Source organism: Numenius arquata, chromosome 1 (genome assembly GCF_964106895.1).
Source record: "Numenius arquata chromosome 1, bNumArq3.hap1.1, whole genome shotgun sequence".
In the NCBI taxonomy this organism is placed as follows: Eukaryota; Metazoa; Chordata; class Aves; order Charadriiformes; family Scolopacidae; genus Numenius; species Numenius arquata.
In genome coordinates this window covers 72,427,109-72,443,553 of record NC_133576.1, presented here as the reverse complement: position 1 = coordinate 72,443,553, position 16,445 = coordinate 72,427,109, and the positions used below count along the sequence as shown (strand labels likewise).

General features: G+C 39.5%; 1 long non-coding RNA gene across 1 annotated transcript in view; it reads right to left on the bottom strand.

The window, feature by feature from the left end:
- Window positions 1–1,594: 1,594 nt before the first annotated feature.
- The window catches only part of LOC141467157 (uncharacterized), a 192,422-nt gene continuing 177,571 nt past the window's right edge, over window positions 1,595–16,445 (bottom strand). The window contains exons 10-12 of the long non-coding RNA XR_012463328.1: window positions 4,851–4,945; window positions 2,268–2,400; window positions 1,595–1,766 (exon numbers count right to left, since the gene is read on the bottom strand). This is a non-coding gene — a long non-coding RNA (uncharacterized lncRNA). The remainder of the gene's footprint in view (window positions 1,767–2,267; window positions 2,401–4,850; window positions 4,946–16,445) is intronic.

Below are 16,445 nucleotides of genomic sequence, written 5' to 3'. Positions count from 1 at the left end.
TTGCTCTATCTCCTGCATTTCTCTCTTTATCCTTCAAATTGTAAAAGTAAATGTAATACCACTGACTTTTTTAATGGATGGGATTTGTGCCAGTATTGAGCTCATTGTCTGAATGGTGTTAGGCTAGTGTTGGTCAACATTTTTCTGTCAAAATTACTTAGTTTATTATAAAGTACATTGGGAACTTGTGTAAGGCAAGTGAATATCCTATTTATATATTTACAGTAAAATATTACAGCATTCAGACAATAAAACAAAACCATCTGCTTGGTCCATTAGTGATGCTAGTACACTATTTAAGACACAGAGAATAACTGACTGGCTCCTTTCTACGGAGAGCCCTGAAATAAAAAGTGAAGTCAGTCTTAGTCCTGACTTGCAGCGGAGGATTTCGTTGTTTGGTCAAATATAATCTCCATCTCTGACTGCAGTTAAAGGAAATATTTAATGCTTGATTTTTGCCATTTCTTCCCCTCTGTGTTTGCTTCTCCTCCTGCCTCATTTAGTCCCTTTCTGTCGCCTTTTTAACAGAAACTTCTGAGAAGTGCAAATTCATCGACAGGGTTTTTTTCAGCTCTTTGCAAAACCCCTCCACCTCTGCCATTTAATGCCAACACTTAATGCTGACAAAGGCCATTTTATGCGGGCAGAATTGATGTCAGGCAGCCTGAAGACTCCAGCTTATGTCTATATTTGGCCATCAGGGCCAGGCCTGAAGAAAGGCAAGAACATGGCTCCTGGTCAAGTGTTTTCCCTTGCCTTGGGTAAACGAAGGCAGCTATTCCAGACATCCCCCATATCTTTTCCAAGGCAGCAGTCTTGTACAGTGCCAAAACTTTTGCCTGATAAAGATGACCACTGAATTCTCGCTAGTGAGGGAATCATTTTTCTCGCTCTGGTATGTAAGGGAGGAAAGGAATGTAGCATGGACATTCATGGAGAGAAACAACAGCAATGGATGATCTTCTCTGTAAGAAGTCTTAGCCTCTCAATTTCCAGTATACTATGAACATACAGTGAAAAAGCTTTTTATTTCTGCCTGTTACCTCAAGTGGTTTACACAGATGTAACTTTAACATGTGAGGTGTCATGGAGGTAGTACTGAGTTATAATCACAATAATTAAAACTTCAAGTAATTTGAAAATCAGCACTTCCATGGTTAAAGAAAGGTGATGATATCTATTACCTCTACAATTAACAAAGTGTCTTATAATGTGAAGTGCACAACTCTGAAAGATGCTGCAATTTACATGAACATTGAAATGCCCAAATCTGGTTTAAGTACAAAAATGAAGGACAGAAGGTGAACCTTTAACTTGTACAACAGAATGGTTTCTCTCACATGAGTAACCTCAACAGGAAAATGGCAATACTAGTACTATGGCAATACTTGATAAGATCAAGGACATTTTATCTAGACTTCTGTGCAATACTTTTCCACTGAAATTAAAAGACCAAATGAAGTTCCCTCTCTGGTGTTGCCATCATATACATTCTCTATATACATTCTATGTATTTGTCTATATACATTCTCTATATATACATAGAGAATGCATTTACATGCCTTTTAGTTTTTTTTTCTTTATTTCCTTTGAAATAACTCCTTTGTAGAATAATAGTGTCTCTTTTACATACCTATTCACTCATTGATCCTAAAACTAGGAGCTGATACAGTGTCATAGACGATATGGCAGCAAAGCTCTTCACACTTCTCTTTGTTTTTTGCTTGCTTCATCTCTTCACATTCACAGTTAACAGGCTTGCTCTGTATAAAAAAAATAAACATAGTAATTACTTCGCCATAGGTGTGTTTAATTTGTATTGTCACAAATAAAAAGGAAAAATAACACTTCACCTTTTTTGGGCTTAATGAGATCAGAAAAGTATTTTCATAATTGAAAAGAAAGATTCTTTTAAATAAGATCTTTTATTAGGAAGTGAGAACAATATAAAGTAGGCACCTTCCAGTGAACTATTCTGTAAAATGGCAAACATGATAATAAACAAAAACAATTAGATTATGAGTGGACTCCTTACTTTACAAAGATTAAAATACATAAACATAATAATTCCAAGTACTTGACAGGATTACACAGGCTCTAATTCTAAGTTATACCATTTCTGACTGTATAAATACTAGCCAACACATCCTGCTACTGCCAGTAATGAGAAAGGTCCCAAGAAATCAATGATATGTGAGAGAGGAAAAAACAAGTAAAACAACAGGTGGTTCTTCATCTTATCTATGGATACAGCATTACTTTACCATTTCAAGAAGGAGTAAATACTCAGCTATTGCTGAGAAGGTGGTCAGTTGCACCATCAAACTTAGCTGGTTTCCACTTTGGTAACTAGAGTTCATTAAAGCTGAACATCCACATCTCATTGTCAATCTTTTTCTGCAAAAGAATTATTGTTAATCAATTTTGATATAAAGGTCAGAGAAGAAGAATGCTATATCTTCTGCCCAAGGCTGGTCATTCAGTCAACAGAGAGAGCCAGTACAGTATTTTCCAGAGGAATTTAAAAAGACAAATAAACAAACAACCAAACCACAAAATGGCAAGTCATAGATCAAGCTAATAGAGCAGTGCTGCTGTCCATGGAGAACAACATTCCTGCCTGACTTCCCAGCACATGGAACACTTGCTCTTACTTTATTAGCCAAGTAGGACTCACTTCTGCCTTCCCAGTGCACCCAGAAGTCCCAGGAGCACAGGATTGGTCCCATCTATTATGGTAATTGCATTAACACCAGCTCCTTCCAGCCAAGGAACCCTATTTATCATATGGTCACCTGTAGCAGCAAATCCCATAGGCTGACCACATGCAACACAACTCATTTCTTTTTATTTCCTCTAAATTTACTATTCTATACCATTTAACTTCACTGACTGCCTTCTTGTTTATAAGTAATGTGACAGGAAAAAAAGAAGGTCATGACTCATGGTTTAATTAATCACACGTAATTAATCACACTTTCAGGAGCCTCAAGTAGGTATAATATTGAGAAACAGACTTCCTTGCTGTGCCTCTTACACAGTAACATTGATCCAGAGAGAAAGGGACAGAGCTCCTGTTCCTCAGCCATCGTTTTTCTGGAGAATCACTGCAGGATTGCATGGAGGAGACATCTTTGGGAAGCAATCGTTCCACAGGACTAGATGTTTCTAGTGCATGTTTCCTGCCCTTTCTACAGAAATGCTTGAAAAACATGCAGAAGTCATTGATCCATAGGTGCACAAACCCAGCCACTTGCACAGTCTATATTAACATTAATCTGGCTAAAATAGATAAGCAATAATATGCCTTGGCTTGTGGGATGAATTCCTCCCAGACAACTGCTCTCTCCTGCACAGCACAAAAAAAAAAACCCCAAAAATAATCATGGTACCTCTTGGTTTTCTCCAGATCAACTAACCTTAAATTGTTTCTTAAAGTGTGGCATCTCTCCAACAGAGGGAACACCCTGATTCAGAACACTGTGGCTAAGTAATGTCCCTGCAAGGTGGCAGTGACAAGGCTCTGACCTGGAGAGAGAACTGACCTGGAATGTCCTCATATATGAAACATTGCCTAAACCACTACTAGGCTGCTAGGTGAAAGATTGGTTTACAGCATCACTGCTATGACTTTGATAATGCTGCAAAAGACAAGAATGGGGTTATTAATTTATTTGAATCAAATATTGTTAGCGTCAGCCTGAGGAGAGGACTCCAGGCCCTAAGCTGGCTCGTGGCCACATCTCTGGAAAGGGCTATGATTACAGATACGTGCTGGAGTACAGTCCTTATAATTGAGCTTTTCCCTGTCCAGCCATTTTTGTTCCCACTCTGAGATTTCTACCTTTCCCTCATAGCAATTAAAAGACAACAAACACAGGTGTCTGCAGTCACTTCTGCAAACTGGTGCTTAAAAATGCCGTGCAGTGCAGTGCCTAGACCTTCAGTGAGGTGCCTAGACCTTTAAGGAGCTAGCTGTAGTCTCTTTCAATACCCCTTTTGAGGACAAAGAGAGAAAGACTGGCACCATGGTTAGCAAGGGTGCAAGGTGCATGGATGCAAGTCCCTCTTCCCTTTGGTTTACCTGCCTCTAGAAAATGGGAGCTCTTGGAAGGAGGAAAGTATTCTGGACCCTACTGACTCTAGATGTCATTGCTTCTGCATCTTGATGCAGAAGGGAAACATCCTGGAGTCCATTTTTCTGGTGGGATGGAAGATCTTTTTCCTCCTCAGCTGGAGCTGTGACTGAGCTGTGAGCTAAATTTCATGCTCAAAGCAGAGATCGAGTAAGATAGTGGCTTGATGTTTGGTGGTTATCTTGATTTGGTAGTGCAGTGGAAAACGGTTCATACTTCACATAAATGACACAGGAACAGCTACGTGAAAAATCCTACGGGAGCAGCAGCAACTGCATATGGCTTTTAGGCTAAGGATTAGCTGCCTTTAAAGAAGGCTGCCCTCACTAGATTGAGAACTGATTGCAATACCTTCTTGTCTCTTCTTTACCTCAATCAATAATTTTTAGGGTTCAAAATAATCAGAGTGCCATAATTCCTCCACAGGAACAGTCATACAGTGATGAATTACATACCCCAGTCTGCATAAGTATGAAAGAATAAAGGCAAATTTTGAACAAAACTTGCTATACTGAGGCAAAATACATATCTCTGCAGCTGGCATATGTGTTTTTGCTGCTTTGCAAAGCCTAATACCTAATGGGAATAAACTTTGGTAGCACAACAGACTTAAAATCCAAACAAACCAGCCCAAAACTCGGGGATACGTGTCCTGTGTGTGCCTTTAAATACTATTAAAATTGAATTTGACTAGACTTGCTCAAATCAGACCTGTTATCAACAACACATTGTCTCAGGAGACCAACATTTGTCCGGTTAGGGCTTCCTTCATTAATCGTCCAGCATCAAGCAAGCCAAATCCAAATCTGTGGAGAAAAAGCAATTAGATATTTTAAGCAGTGATAAGAACACCACAAATAATCAATTTCTATGGCATTAGCAGCTACCTGGCCCAGCAAAAGTCTATAAAAGCTAGAATTTATTGCAGAACACCAGACAGTTTACAGAGCATTGATTCTTAGTAGTATGCATAGATTGCTGGATTTAAAGAGAAATCCCTAATGGTTCTTACCTTTAATTTTTTTCCTTTTAAAGGGAAAACAAGGATAAGGTGTTTATAAGGCCAAACTGCAGCAAAACAAATGCCTAATGACTGTTCAACAGAATTTGTTTATCTTTCAGATGAAGAGAATACTATCGTACCGTTTGATAGCAATTATATGCAATCTGATGCATAAACTTCATAAAAGATGATAAGCTAAACACGATCATGGTATTCTATGGTTAGAAAAATATTAATTGTGCTCCTTTTTAAAGCATTTATTGAACCCGAGAAACCAACCACCTAGAAATCATTTTTGCATTTGTTCAGTTCATGAATCTTCAGGCTTTAAAGCCTTCTATTCCTCCATAATGATCTCATACTAGAATATTTTAATCTGTATTAACCTTTGTGATTTTCAACTGCTTATAAAAGAAAAACAAAAGGCAAAACTTAGCAAGCAAAATCTTATTGCCTGCAGCGGACAGCACAATTTTGAAAAATATTTCATCTTAATATTCCCACAAGAAAATTTCTCTATGTAGATGTTATAACTGATGTTAAATGTGAACCAAAACATATCTGAACTCAGATTTCTAGGTGAACCAGCTCAGAAGTCGAAAAGGACTTTGGCGATTTTCTCTTCTGACCTTCTGTATCTGTACCCTAGAATCTTTCTCCAGAAGCTGGATTAAATCATGTCTTTCAGAAAGATGTCTAATCTCATTTTAAAGACTCCAAGCTATGGTGGGTCCACCTTCTCCCTGGGTAAGCTCTTCCAGTGTTTAATTACCCTTACTGCTAGGAAATGGTGTCTTATTTCAAGGTTGAATTTGTCTAACTTCGCATTCAAATACTGAAAATGAGGAGTGTTTGAGAGAGAGAAAATATAAGTGACATGATACATTTTATACTAATCCTAAATCAAAAGATTATGGAAATACAGAAAACATGACAACTAAAGCTCTAGTCTGGCTGGCAAACATTTATGCAAGGGGGTAGCTTTCTGTGTAGGAAATGGTTTCTTTCAGTTCAGCAAGGCTACACACGTGTAAAGTTACACCAGGGCTTCAAATACAATTTAAAAAGAGGTATTTGGAGTGACTTTTTCTGCAAAAATACTAGGCATTAATTAATAAAGACAGCCTCCCTCTGCCTCTGTACCCACTCTGAGCAGCCTTTGAGGTGGGATACTATAAATTACTACTAGAAGAAGAAAAAGTGAGAAAACTTCCTATTGCAGAAATCCTATTGCTGCCATAGGGAGATGACTGCTGAAATCCAAACACAACCCAAGGGGGGGAGGAAAAAAAAAAAAGAAGGAACGAATGAAAAAAAAAAAGGAGAGTTGTCAAGATAATTAAAACTTTGCAACAATTCAGTAGTGGTGCTGATAAAAACAGCACTGCTGGCTGAATGCAAATAAGATGGTAAAGGCCCTGTTTGGATTATGGTAATTACTCAGTCTGAAGTTAGCTCCCGCCACACACACATATGAGCACACACATACACACACAGCAGTGGAGTGGAACCTGACAACCATACTTGGCGTGTGATCATAAAATTCCCTGGCACGCTCTCAGGGTGCCATGTGGAGCTATTTGTACAGTTAGGTACGGGACTCTGCCGCGCAGGAAATACCAGCGGAAGCACGGCTGACCCGCCTGGCCTTCAGCGAGAGCCTGCCTCCCCCCCCTCTCCCTCCAGTCCTTCCCCCCCCGCCCTGCTTATCGCTGGCCTGGATTCAAAAGTGATCTCTGGAGAAGGCAAATCAATCGAACACATGTTTGGTCTAAAAATGTCATTTTGGAATATGCTAAGATATTTCCTTACATTAGACCATTTTGTTTGCCCCAAAGATTTGTCAAGTGCAATTGAATGCATACACATCACAACGCGCGCCGGTGCCAGAACAAAATAATTTCAATGTGTCCTTTAGTACTCCGATAAAATGCAGGCAGTCAGTGTTGAAACGAGATGCCCTGTGAAAGTCTTGTACGCACTGGCATCCTGCATTTCTTCCAGGAACTTGTTTCTTTAAAATTTGGGCTCTGTCCAAATGAGCAGATTTTGTGTAAGAATGAGGAAGGGGACCAGCTCAACCTCTCCTCTTGCCTTCTAGACGGAGGAGTTGAGGCAGGCTAATTTATGTGATGAAAAATCATTAAAGAAATTACAGTTTCCAACTCTGATTCCTAAATAATAAAGCCTTTACGAGGACAATATCATTACAAATAACCCTATTAATCCGTTGATTCAGCTTTAGAGCCAATTCTGATATATGACGAAGATGTGTTTCTTCAACAATTTTCACAAGTTAATATTAAATAATATTGGCACACACATCATTTTTATTACTAAGTTCTTTGATTTGCTCACCCTGCACAGTTCTCTACAGCTGTGTGTTTTATGACCTACCCATCACAGGAGAAACTCCCATTAGCACCAGCACACAGCGGAGGAGATGTGAACTTTGCAGTCAGCCTTCCCATCCTCATTCTGGTTTCGGTTAGCGCTGAAAAGGCTGTTTCGAGCAGATCAGAATAGGCGCAGCCCCATCGCCGCGGCTGAAAGCGCACCCGTACTGTGAAGGGCAAGCTTCCCTGCCTGGCACGTTCAAAGTCTGCAGAGACTATATCAAATCCAGATTTATCCATGACTGAGGATGCCAAGATACAGTCCTCTGACCTCCTTCTCTCGGCTGGCTCCCGAGAGAAGGCACCCACACCTCCCGCTTCTCTCCCCTGCCCACCACCTTCACCCCCACACCCTTTTTCTCTCTCTCTGCATTGACCTGGTGTGGCTGCTCTCACACACACAAACACACACGCACACAAGGGTGTCAGCCTTGAAATGCTGTGAGGTGCTTGGGTTGCTGTACTTCAGCTGAGACACAAATTAGGTGTGTTTTGACTTGCTGTGTGATCCTTTGGTGGTTTAAGTGTTCTTTCTCTTTTTCCAAAGAGCTCTGCCTTAAAAGAGGACTCTAACAGCTGATAGGCCGAAAATCAAAATTACGTGATGTGTCTTCTGAAATTATCTTGGTGAAGTTTACACAATGTTTTCTCTTAGACTTTTGTTTTGATTAAAACACGTAAGTATAAAGTGGGGAAAAAAAAGAAAAATTAAAAACTGCCAAGATCTCAACTCTTACAATTCACCTGACAGTATTAGTCCAGGACTAGTGATTGTACAACAGAGGAGAAACAATTGGTTGCAAATACATAATATCAGCTTAGAGATTCAGTTTGATGGGGTTATCATACAAAGGGCGGTCAATACAAATTACACATATGACCTTAACATCATCCTTTCCACTTTCCCGTATTTTACGCATATTTAATCACCTGCAGTTACATTTGACAAGATGCAAAAGTTGGGCTATGATCCTAAAGCAATCAAGAATGTTAAGCAGTTCAGAAATGGCACAGTGTTACTTTGCCATAAAATATGAACATTTATGAAGTATATAATAATACAGTATAAAGGGAAAAAATAGAAAAATAATCTGTAAAAGATTGCTAGATGTTAAAGGAAGTCTAATGAAAATGCACATTTATTAGTTCATATTTGAGAAAAAGCACTTTATAATTATATAGTGTTGCTATTGTGATAAATGCAGTATTTGTACCAAAATGCTCAGTTCTTCTCACTACTGAGAGATATGGGATTATGTGTCTTAAAATTGAGGAATAATGATAAGACTTAAAAGACAAATTGAGGACCCACAAGATCTTGAATTTTTGTATTATATATAAATTTCCAGAATGAATAATAAGTTTTTGGACCCTTTAGTGTTTTGTACTGTATGGATTTTTTTTTTTGTATTAGTGTGGACAAGTAAATTTTATTTGATAGCTTGTTGTATTTAAAGACAGTGTAAAACTCTCATTGCAAACAGTTGTTTACAGTGCGCTTTTCAGCACAAAGCTGTTTTAAAGCTCAATTGTGCATTTTGCAGATAAAGTGGGAAAACTAACTGAAGGCTGTATTGTAAGCAGTGGTTGCCGTGGAAACCCCAGTTTCAAGAGCTGGTTCTCCATTACCACTTAATTTAGGCTTCCTAATTGCATTCCACTAAATCGGTAGCGACAATATCTGCAGAGCAAAACTGCATGCCCAGTCTAGCGCAAACCTCTTTGAAACAGGCTTTTTGAAAGCCAGGAGCTATAAAAACTCAGCATGACGTGGAGCATATGAGAAACCTGTAGTTCAAATGTACTGCTGCTTGCTTTCTCATCCTTAGTAACTTCAGTGCGCTCCACACCAATCTATTAGTTCAGTCTACCTTAAAGATCATAAAGCTCTGCCATGTGGAAACTCATCTGTCCACCAACACATCGGTGCAAAATAGATTTAATTGTACTCCCAACCCAGTATCATGTCCATCTTATTTTACTACACACCAGCAGGTAGCCGGTGCAGAGCCTTACTTTCCTTGAACTGCCCTTGCTCCATAATACGAGGAGAACAATACTTTCTCAGTTTAAATCATTTGCCACTGTTCAGCTGTGCAGCAAGCCAGACCGCCCATATGTGACCTAAAGAGAGCCTTGTCAGAACCACTAGACATAAAAGCATTCCAATTATCGACCACACTGCTTTAATAGAGGAGGCAACTAATATGATAGTGTAAGTGATTCTGCCACTGAGAAGCTCTTCGTCACTGTCAGATTAACACTTGAGTTAAACTCTTGTAAATCAGTCACATTATGCCGTCGGTTGAGAAATAAACACAGACCTATTACGCTTAGAATTCCAGAGGGCTCTCCCCGCCATCCAAGTTGCGCAGGATGCCCTATTAATCTGAATTTTGTCATGTTTATTATTTTGCAATTACTAATGTGGGTAACGTTGGAAAGATTTAAGTTGTCTATGATTAGATTCTGAAATGGATGTACATGCCTAGCAAAACCTTCTTCAAGGGAAAAGGAGAGAGAGGAGGAGAGAGGAAGAGCGAGGGATACAGGAGACAGCTTACGTGTAACTTCTGACTGGAAAAAGCCAGCAGACCACCAATTTAATTAAATCCCATAACTCTTTTTTTTTTTTTCTTATTAAAAAAAAAACAACCACAAAGTGTTTAAAAGCAAAATACTTCAGCATCTTCAAGCACAAGACCTCCCACAAGCTCACAGCGAAGTGCACCTCCTAGCCTCTAATGTGGTCGCATTTGAGCCCTCTAATATGTATCAAATGAGTGCTCAAGTTGCAAATAATAAGTAAACAACTGCCCTTTCAATGCTTCCTTCCCTCCACCGTATTATGAAATGCTGGTAAAATAAGCTTAAGTCATACATTATCAGCTCATCATCAGCTATTTTATTTCTGCAGTTTTTATCAAGCTTCTGAATTTTCTTCTGCTCTACCTAAGCTGCTTTGAAACCAAAATGAATACAACTTTGTTTTTGATATTGGGGTTTTGGATGTGAGAGAGTGGACAGATGAAGATTGTTAACACAAGCTGGGTATTCATTTTTAGCAGTTCTGCCTGTTCATTGGAACCCTTTCTGGGTGGTAGTGAGGCTGGGAGAGGAGGAAATGGGGCCAAGGTCTAGAAGACTGGCTGTTGAATTTGGTCCTAGGTTGCTTCTAGACAGATGGACACTCCTCAAGATTTCCAGCCAGCTCCTCTTTAGATTTTAGGAGCCCCATATGGAACGAAGGCAGATTCTCCAATCAAAAATATGTACAGATCTTTCTAAAAAAGCTGATCTGAAATGATATGCCAGTGTGTCCCAGGGCAGAAGCAGCAGCCACAAAGAGATATTAGGCTAAACATCTTTCTCACACTATTATCTTTCTGCAGCAAAGTAGGGAAAAAAGCCTTCATGTTGCTTTTCTTCTGTTTGGGTTTCTGCAAAGATCTTCTGGAGACACAAGGAGAAAATGCTGGAGGTAAAGAGGGGAGGAATAGGAAGGAGTTGGCATCGCTGTGCTAAGACTGCAGAAAAACTGCAGGAAAGTTAATGTGGTTGGAAACTGTATTAATCTTTATATTTCACTTTGCTCTTCAGAAGGCCTTTAAAAAGAGGCAGTGGCAAAAACCAAGGGAAGGGCAATAAAACTATATTGTAAGATGAGGAAAACCAGAAAGGACACTTTTCCATTCTGTCTTCTAGCGCAGTCTATCTTATAGTCTGTACGTGGCAAAGTGTGGCCTTGAAAAAGCTGTGTGGGAACTTGAGGGAGGAAACCCTTCAGCCCTTGTCTTGGATGAAATAAGTTGGGGCAGAACTTGATTAGAGGCTGCCCCAGGCATCATCCACAGCAGATTAAATTTTCCTTGCATAGGTCTATAAGAAGAGACTGTAGACATACATTACTTTCTCTCAGCAATCTCTAAAGTGGGAATTAACAGATTAAAAAAACCCAACCAAACAATAGAAAAAAAATATTGCCTGTCAGAGACACATTACATTAGAGAAAAATTCTGTTTTTCAGTTTAAGTAATTCATGTTCAGAGAACAACAAAGAAAAATTAAAAATCTCTCAAGAGACAATGGGCTCTATTCTGTCCTCACATGCATGGCTTAGTTACAAGTGGGCTTTGAGCCAACTTCTGTGCTCAGCTACACACGTGCAATTTCCTTTGACTTAAACAGAGCATATTTTTATAGACAGAATCTGGCCTTTTTGTGTATAGGAATTCCTATGATTTGTTTATTATTTGTGTGGCATTACAAGGATCAGGGCCTCATTGTTTTGAACTTTGGGAAAACAAGCCTCTTTGTACTGTCCACTGGAGACATTACAGTCCAGGAGAACCAGCAGCGTGTGAAGGGTGTGGGCAGTCTAACCATCAGTCCGCTACACAGTTACGTCTTTACCAACTACAAAAAAGCATATATAAAATTTAGCCAGCTAGAAGATAACTGACTTTCTTAACACAGAATGTATTCAGGTGACTGAAAAAATCTCCCATCCTTCCCTGCCCCCAGCACGACACTGCTTCCCACCCCACGTTTGCTGAACTGTAGTCTTCAGCTTTAAAGCTCATTTGCCCTGGGCAGGTACTTGGTCTTGTTTCAAGCACCTGCTTTTAACAGGTTCTGCTCACTGCTGGAGCCAACTTCTGTGCTCAGATACATGTGTGTGGTTTCCTTTGACTTAGAGTATATATTTTTCTGGGCAGAGTCTGTCATTTGGGGGTATGGCTTTACGTCGGCACGGGAGCCCAGCTGTCTCCCCTTTGCTTGGGGCTCATAAAAGCCCTGGCAGAGGCCACAGAAGGGAGGAATTTGAAGGAGTTGTGGGCAATGGCCTTACTGCTCTGTTCAGGGGCCATATCCAACATCTGATATGGCACTGGAAGAAGCAGGAGGATATTGGTAGGTGGGAATTGTGCAAATCAGCTCTTCCTCTGAAAGCACTTCTATATGCAGTGTTTCACTACTTAGGGATCAGCACAGTGCAAGCAGCCCTGTGGCAAGTAAGAAACCAGGGCGGACTTATCCTCCCTTGATGGGGGTGGAAGACTGGGGACAAGTCAGAGGACTTTTAAGCTCTCAGAAAAGAGCCAAACCAGCATATTCAGTCTCTTCGGTCTCCCGGATGCCTGTCTGCATGCTGGCAAAGTGTGGCTGGGGTTCTGCAGGTTTGAGAGGGAAGGGTTTCAGGGCAGGGAGAAGAGCCAGGGAGAAACTTCTCTGCATCCCTCGCCACCCCTGGCACCTTTCCCGGTGGAAGTCAGAGTGGGAATTAACACACACAGAACCGGTGCTGTTCTAACTGCCCAAGAGGAAAACAACATTTTTTCAGGCTATATGATTTTTGTTTGTAGCTACGTGACACGTTATTTAATGACTGTGAAATACTGCATTGTTCTGATTTTGAAGATGTGTACATCTTTGGAGGACCGCTCTCATTTTTCTAAATGCTTTTTAAACGCAACATTTACAAACACCTTCATTTTCTTGTTGTCACTGACTCGTTCATTGACATTTTAAGCTAAACAGCATATGGCTTATGGCTTTGTACAAGCAATTGTATACAATTCATACATTTTCTGGAATTAAAAAGCCTTGAAAACATGATGACAATTTTCAGAACTATAGGTTTTTTTCTTAAGAGTAGGAGATCTGTGAGGTCTATTCTTCATTTTTACAGATTTTTCTAAGTGATCCAAAAAGAGTTGCTCAGGACATCCCATTTCCTGGCTGCAAAATAACAGTAACAACACAGGTGGATATTTAGATGTTTAATTCCCACATGTGCTCAATGTGTTTTGTGGTCTTTAGATGGAGGGGTATTACTGGAGTGTAAGGTATTAATTATTGTTATCAGCATCTAAGACATCTCTTGCCGAAGATTTAAATCAGCTTCCCCTGGAAACGTAGGAAATAGGATTTAAAAGGACCTCCTGCATCAAGTTCAAACCCCAGCTTTTGCTGTCAACCACACGTCACATAATTGGTTTCATGAAGTGCTCAAGTTTCACACTGGAACCAGCGAAGTTTCTTGCTCCCCCTACTCTTGGAGGGCTGCTCCAGGATTTCATTCCAGCGCTTCCTCCTAATTTCCTGTTTGAGTTTATTCATGGACATCTTATAACCATTTGTTCTTATGTCAACATCATCCTTTAAATAGCTCTTCTCCCTCCATGTATATTTATAGACAACAGTTATGTTCCCTCTCAGCCTTTGTTTTATTTGTGTAAACAAGTGAAGCACTTTTAGTCTCCCTTATTAAATAGTCTCTCCTCCTCCTGCCTCTACCTTCTCAGTGCTTGTCCCAGTTTGAATTAATTTTCTCGCACACGGGTGACCCAAGTTGTACACTGTGTGCCTGTACTTTGTCTAGAGCAACAGCATTCAGTGAAAACCAGAAAAAAACTCCACCAATCCCAGATAACTCTCCTTCATCACACTTTTTTTTTCATAGCCACAATTTATCTAAGGCTCACAGCCACCTTCTTTTTAGCAAGGAATGTGATCCAAATTGTTTAAGTACCTAACCTGTATCTCTTTTTTTTTAGCCAACAGCTGAAGCAATGCTGTCCATCCAAACTGGGTGCCTAAACCCACTGCTTCATTATTTGTGTTCTGATGTGTACCATCCTCAGACTATACTCCTGAATTTCACTTGGTCCCTTCCTATTCCTTTGCTTCCCCTTCCTCTGCTTGCACTATTACAACTCAATATTGATTGTTTTTCCTAGCTTTGTGTAATCACCAAATCTCAATAGCATCTACTTCCTTTTCTGTAGTGTGGTTATTAATGGTTCAGATTGGAAGGAACCATAAAGATCATCGAGTTATTTAATGAAAATAATGACCCCATGAAATTATCAGTCCTAAGAGCAGTCTGTGTAGGACTCCACTACTAATCTCTGCCCATTCCAATAGATCCCTTTTCAGCACAACCCACAGTAGTCTCTTCTTCAGTCAGTTCCTTACAGATCTTTGCTTTCTCTAGTTTAAATAATACCCCTCCCCCCCACAACTCCCTATAATGTGATTTACGGATGCCCACAGGAGTGAGATCTATTGTATTTCTTTTCTTTGAAAAAACTCCGTTATTTATGAAAGAAAGTTACGAGAGCAGTATGGCATGATCTATTTTTGGTAAAAACCTGACGTATTTCAACACATCTCTCATTTCCTTCAAAATTAATTTTAAAACCTGGCATGCAATGAGAGAGTATTATGAATCTGAATAAACGCTGCAACAGTCGTGTACTTGGTGCTATAATGGGTTAATTGCTGCAGTGCAGGAGGCTGATAGGGAGCCACAAGGAGGTGCATGCCTTAATGAGGAGCTGGTAAGGAGCCCTGGGGCATGGAATAGGGGCTAATATAAAGGAGAAAACAGTAGGATAGAAAGCTGAGTAACCCAAATAAAGATATACTTGCTCTTTACTTGTTTATGCTGCAATTACTACTGTCTTGCATGAACACCAGGCAAAACTTAGAAACACTAAAGTAATTCAATGAGACGGATGTGTGCATGGCATATTTCTGTCCCAGACTTAATTTTCTATGTTTTAAGGTTTCATTGGCACTCCCTACTATGTTTTTCTCAAAACAACGGTAAGCTACCAGTTAAACTGAAAACACAGACTAAAAATTACACTGTGGAGCGCTGCTTTGATTGGTGGACGTACCGTTCTTGCAGTCAATGCTTCTGATTTCTGGGGAGGGAGGCACTCTGTTTCCAGGTTACGTTTTTTTTTTTTTTTTGAAGGAGAAATTTTTGAAAGACACCAAGTTCACTTGGACTAAAAACAGTCCAACAAATATTGGAAAGGAGTAACTCCAACACATTTCAGAATAGCTCCACTGCAAATGCATTTTAATGCAATGCCACTGATCAACTTTATGCCGCTTTGTTCACGTTTCCATGTAAGATTACATCCAGTTATGGTTTCAGATGGGTCAGTATCGTATAAAATATAAACTTTGTCTTAATATTTTTTATTAACTCTGTTGTCTTTCTTTCTTGGGGACTGGCTGGCAGGGGAGGACCCTTGGAAGGCATGAGGAACAAAATCAAAGCAAAGTTGTTCAAACCTGAATAAATGTTTAGCTTGTTATCCTGTCCAGAATGGTTCATCAATCTTTTGCTATCTGTCCTATTTTATGCATTAATTAAATACTTTTTAATCATATTTTCTCAAAGCCTTTTATTTAAAGTGGATGATTTTTTGTCTTTACACCTGGTGCAGAAGTAGTGAGCTTTAAAATATATACCTTAACAGTAACAGCACATAGTATCTGATCTTCACAAATTGCTATTTGTTGGACATTCCTTTCTAGGATTAATTAATTGTAGTAATAAATCAATATTACTGTAGATGGAACTGGGAACAAAATCAGACTTACTGGTGTATTGATAATAACCTAGGTAAATAATGGAGGTAGCTTCCAAGTCAAATAATATGATCCTCAAAAGCATTTTTCTATAAAACACAGGTAAATACATAGTCTTTAAATAACTTTAAATAATAAAAAAAATCCGGAGAGCCCCACTGAAAACTTAAACTGGAACAAAGTAAAAGAGAGTTTTACCTAAACATCAGCTCTAGACCTTTTCTCTACCATTATTTTATTCTGATGGATCTTTTTTATTTTTTTATCCACACTTTTCTTCTTTGCCTTCCAGCCTTCTGCTTCCTCCTTGCTCTCTTTCCTATAGAAAATGCCACACAGCATCAGATGATAGGTCTCTCAGGTCTAATATTCAATCTCTCTGAAAGTAGCAGTGTATCAGGTCTCCTTGTCTTTAACAGAGACTGAACTAAAGCCTGAAGCATGGGATTAGTGTCACTTTTACAAAATAGATAACTACAAGTATTTTGTACTATCTGTGTAAGTGTCCTACAG